The following is a 5,794-nucleotide window of genomic DNA, read 5'->3' as shown; positions in this document are numbered from 1 at the left end:
TTTTTTACTTAAAACTTCAAACAAACATCACACACAAATAACTACAATACACCCACGTTATACTTTGGCGTTCTTCTTGAAAAGCCTACACTTTTCACGACGTTTTCCCCACTCCCAGAAAGTGTAATGTATTAAAAGTGTACACTTTACACTTTTTGTGTAAGCAAGAAAAACAAACTATAGTGACCTTGTTCTGATCTTGGCAATGTCATTCAAGGTCGAACTGAAAACACCAGTAAATAAATCCTTTAAAATTCTACAACTTCCCAGTAAAAAATTGTCCATGTATAAAATTGTATGGACAAATTCCGCATATAAATTTGCATAATTACATATAATAATTTTAATTTGTGTATAAGTATTATATTACGCTTGCAGGGGCGAGAAAACTCCTTTGGGAGCGGTGCACTTGGACACCGTTCAATTAGACACAGTGCAATTGGACACAGAAAGATGAGCACCGTTCAATTAAACACCGTTCACTTAGATAACGTTCAAACGCGCACCGTTCACTTGGACACCGTTTATTTGCACACTGTTCACTTAAACACCGTAAACAATGCGCACCGTTTGCACACTGTGCAGAAGGACACCGCTTATCTAGTAACTGTGCAGTTGTACACCGTACTGCGCAGGCGCATCCGAAGGTCCTGGCGCAAGACGCGCAGACTTAGCGAAAGACCAACGAAGGGAGGGAGGCGAGGAAGAAGGAAAAAGCCCCCCTGCCTATACTACATAGTGTAAAAGACTGGGTTTCTGCACTGCGCATCCGAAAAATGCGCCTGTGCAGTACGGTGTACAACTGCACAGTTACTAGATAAGTGGTGTCCTGCACAGTGTGCAAATAAACGGTGCGTAAATGAACAGTGTGCAAATAACCGGTGTCTAACTGAACAGTGCGCATTTTTTACGGTGTCTAAGTAAACGGTGCGCATTTAAACGATGTCTAAGTGAACGGTGTGCAAATAGACGGTGTCTAAGTGAACGGTGTCTAATTGAACAGTGCGCATCTTTCTGTGTCTAATTGTACCGTGTCTAAGTGCACTGTGTCTAATTGAACGGTGTCTAAGTGAATGCCACTCAACTCTTTTCGCCAGTCTCCAAGACTGGCGCACGCGTTTGCAACAAGGAAAGAACGCGACTTCTCTTTACAACACTTTATTAAAATACGTAATACAGCGACAATTCAGTTCCAAGCGGATAATCAAAGCGCGCCGTGACAGCTTCGAGCTTCGTGTCTTTTTAACAACTCCGTCGCTCGGCGACAAACAGACGCATCGCTCGCGTGGTGTTTATTCGACGCGAGCGACAGCACACGGTGTCCGCAGCGTAACACTGCTCTCCTCTTTTTCAAATCGTCGTCCCGACTATTAAAGGAAGCCTCGGTCTTCCAGCTCTCTCCTGAGTTGCTGCCGCAGGATCTTGACCGGATGGAGTTTCTCCTTTTGAGAATCCTCCTGCAGTGTCCTCCGAGTCTTGTCTTCGCGACTTTAGACCAAGGGGGGGAAAACTCCCATCGTTTTTGTGGACACCCCAAGTCCCCGCCTCGGCATTTGCCTTAAATCCAATGGGAAAACCACGGTCAAAAACCGTAAGCGAGGCGGTCTTCCCTAATACAAAACAAGCTAACATGTGAAGAAGCGATGTGACGAAGCGACGCGAAGTAATATAACGACGCCCTCAACGACATAGGAGAAGGGAAGGAAGGAAACAGGTTCTGAAAAACAAAACAAAACAAGTATCCAAACGCAAAAACAAAATTTCTTTTAAATTAATACAGAATATTTCTTATTCTAATCTAATAACTTCCACCTTTCTCAATTACCCGTTTGTAGAGAAAATTCCATTGTAAAAACTAAATATTATAACCACTGTCGTCTGATTACTTCCCTATCCAAAAACCCCGCAATTTTGGCGCCTCGTCTCCATTCCCCGGCGGACTCTATTTCCGACTTGACTAAATCGATTCCGTCCACCTCAGAACGGTTATGACTCTCTCGACGAAGAACTTAAAGCGCTTCACCGCTACAACCATGCAACTTGAAGAAATTATATCAACCGCCAAAAGTTAGAAAACAAACAATAGAACGCCACGACTTAGTCACCAATAAAACACCAAGTACCAACTGGCGAGAACCTAGAAACCTCGCACAGGACAGAAGAATATTCTACGTCAGAATCAATGATAATCCACTCCGAGTCAGCAGGACTACTCATTCCGGCAAAAGAAATTCGATTTGTAGAAGAATCAGACTTAACTGTGACCGAAAGAAACAATAGGAAGCAACACGCCCAGACACGGAGTCCGAAGAAAAAACATTTTTATCGTTCATAATCGCTCTCAAAACAAACTTTCCCCTTCTTTCAGGAATTCTCATTATTACCCTCGGCTCAACTTTACAGAGCCGAACTTGCCCCGGAAAACCCAACCAAATCCTGCGCGACAAACACGCACATTAGTTCGCCCGCCCAAACAAAAAACAAATTTATTAACGACTCGCCTGATATTTACCGCCGGAACCGCGCTTCCAGACAACGCACTTCTTCCTCTTTCTGACAAAGAAATTCTCCAATTTTACTCTCCTTCTGGCGGAAAGAGTCTCTCTCTCGACGTCGCTCTTCTCGAAGCTGCTCCAACTCCTATAGTACCAATCGGAGCGTTTTGTTTTCCGCCGTCGCCGTCGTCGTCGTCGACGCCATCGGAGCTTTGACCGCTCCCGCCGCTGCTTGGTTTCGCGTTTTCTTCGGCGAACGTAACAGCAACATATCGCCGATTTACAGATTTCAGACGAGCCCCCAAATGTTACGCTCGCAGAACCGAGAAAACACCTTTTATCAGTCTCTGAGATTGACGCACGCGCTCGTGGCAAGAAAAAAACGTGACTTCTCTTTATAACACTTTATTAAAATACGTAATACAGCAACACTTCAGTTCCGGACGGACAATCAAGGCGCGCCGTGACAGCTCTGAGCTTCGTGTCTTCTCAACAACAACTCTGTCGCCCGGCGACGAACAGAAGCATCGCTCGCGCGGTATTTACTCGGCACAAGCGACATGCACGCGGTGTCCGCAGCGTAACAGTATATATGATTATATATCAAAACTTTTTTAAAAATATAGTAAAAATATAGTAATGATTAATGTTTGAATTCAACAGCCGTGTAGAGTCTACGCAAGATGTTGTGCAATAATTGAGCATACTCAAATTATGTTTCAAAACGTTTTGACTTTATTTTAAGTCCTTATCAATTGAATCTAATTACAATAGAAAATTAATTACAGATAACATTCAAACATTCAAAAACTTTTGAAACATTAAATAATAATTAGAATTTAATTTACTTAAAACAATGGTGTACTTGATCACATATTATAAATTGATATAAAAATGTTACAAAAATATGTTAGAGTATTGTTTCAAACATCAAGACATACTTGTTCAAGCGTGCAATCAATACTGAGTCTAAGAAATAGGATCGAACAGGAAAAGAATCAACGCTCCCTCTATATGTTAAAATCGTACTTTGTCAAGTATAGGGATGTACGTATCATGTAACGCCTCAGTGTCTCTCATAAGATTCAATCCTTGCTCTTGCTTTTTAATATGTATTAATAGAAACTATCAAGGACGTGGAAAAAAACATTATCAAATTAGATCCTTTATTGAAAAATCAAATACGTAATAGTACTTCAGTTTATTTAAATAAATTTTTACTTGACAATAATCCATTAACACACTTGGAAAGATGTTTATTAAATAGTGCTAAAGCTACACATAATTTTTTAAAAGATAACCCAGATATTCTTTTTACTAAGGCACACAAGGGTAATACCGTCGTGATTCAAAACACTTATTATGTAAATAAAATCAATGATATGTTGAGTGACTTAGACACATATTCGACTATAAATTACAACCCTATAGTAAAAATAGTTAAACAACTCAAGGACATTTTAAATAGATGGTACACTAATAGATTTATTAACCAACATACTACATTTATTCTAAATCCTAGCGATTCATTACTCCCTAGAGCATATGGTATACCTAAAATCCATAAAGAAGGCGTTCCTTTCAGAATAATAGTTTCTACCATTAACAGTCCGTTACATTCATTTGCTATATTTTTACACAAGATCATTTTTAAAAGTATTCCTAATTCTCCGTTCTTCATAAAGAATAGTTTTCAGCTTATAAATTCTGTGAAAGGAATTGAGTTGTCGAATAATTACATTCTTTGTTCTCTTGATGTCGTTGTTCACTAACGTACCGATTGATTTGGCTATTAAAAGTATTTTCTCCAGATGGAAATACATTAAACTAAATACAAAAATTAAAAAAAATGAATTTATAATAGCTGGGCAATTTATTTTAGCATCCACATATTTTACTTTTAATGATAAGACATACAAACAGACTTTTGGCACTCCAATGGGCTCTCCACTATCTCCCATTATAGCAGATTTAGTTTTACAAGACCTGGAACTTAAAGCATTGAACAAGCTGAAATTCAACATTCCTCTTTATTTACGATATGTAGATGATGTTATAATGGCAATACCTGCCGTGAAAAAAGAGATTTAGTAGTACAAACATTTAATTCGTTCCACACACGATTGCAGTTCACTTGTGAAACACAAGAAAGCAATGCTCTTAATTTCTTAGATATTTTAATCATAGTTGACAACAATAAGTTGATTTGCGATTGATACCACTTTTCTTTCAATTAAAGCAGAAAATTAAAACCTCCCGCAAATGCTGCTTAGTTAACACAAAATTCGACATTTCAAACACACTAAAAATCAAGGTTTTTGTATGAAATTCGAAGCAATATAAACTGAATATTATTAGCAGATGTCTAACCTTTCTGAAACCGCCAAAATCAACAGTCACTAAGAACCATTCACAACAGCCGAAGCCATCTTTGGAAACGGGCCGAACTAATTTGTACGCCCAATATATATAAATGTACCATATCGATAATATTATTTGATCAATAATATTGTATTTTAATATTAAAGAGTACTAGTATATTGCAATATTATTGGGATATATATATATTTCCGTAATATTACGTGCTACGTAGGATGTTGGTAATACTTGCATGTGATCCAGTTCGAAAAAGTCTGTAGAATGTCAACAAATAAAATATTCTTTTGGTTAAAACTAAGTATTGTAACATCAATAATCATAATATAAACAATCTTAATATTTTTGTCAAATAATATGATAAATTTTTATTCAACAAACTTATTGTTTAATAAAAGATTATGTTGTTTAAATACAACAAATATGTGTCAAACAAATAGAATTATTGAATTTAAAAAAACCGTTTATTTTACCTTTTTTTCTGCAAACGCTGTAAAGAGAAAAACGGATGTCTGGCAAACAGCATCTCAAGTTGCTTTTGCCGATTAAGTGAACTGAAATATCTACAAATCGTATAAAAATAAAAATGACACTAGCGCGGTTCAAATCCGAAAATTATTTTCAAGAATATACTTCTTACAAAATAGATATACAGTCGAGTCTCCGTAATCTTTCCAAGTCTGAGTTCTTGATTCATCAAAAAGTAAAATTATAGAATCTTCCATCAGGGAAGATCACAATTCGAGTATACCGTAGTGGAGAAGATACGCACACAAGCGAGTAGCCGCTCTCCGAAGCGTTAAACGGACAAATGGCCACCACTTGGACGCACTTCAATTGGACATAGTGCAAATAGACACAAAATTTTAGACACGGTTCAATTAGACACGTTGCAATTGGACACCGTTGTAAATGCACATCGT

The sequence above is a fragment of the Pseudomyrmex gracilis genome, unplaced genomic scaffold (assembly GCF_002006095.1).
Source record: "Pseudomyrmex gracilis isolate BER0280 unplaced genomic scaffold, ASM200609v1 scaffold_881, whole genome shotgun sequence".
In the NCBI taxonomy this organism is placed as follows: Eukaryota; Metazoa; Arthropoda; class Insecta; order Hymenoptera; family Formicidae; genus Pseudomyrmex; species Pseudomyrmex gracilis.
This window is presented reverse-complemented; position numbering follows the sequence as displayed.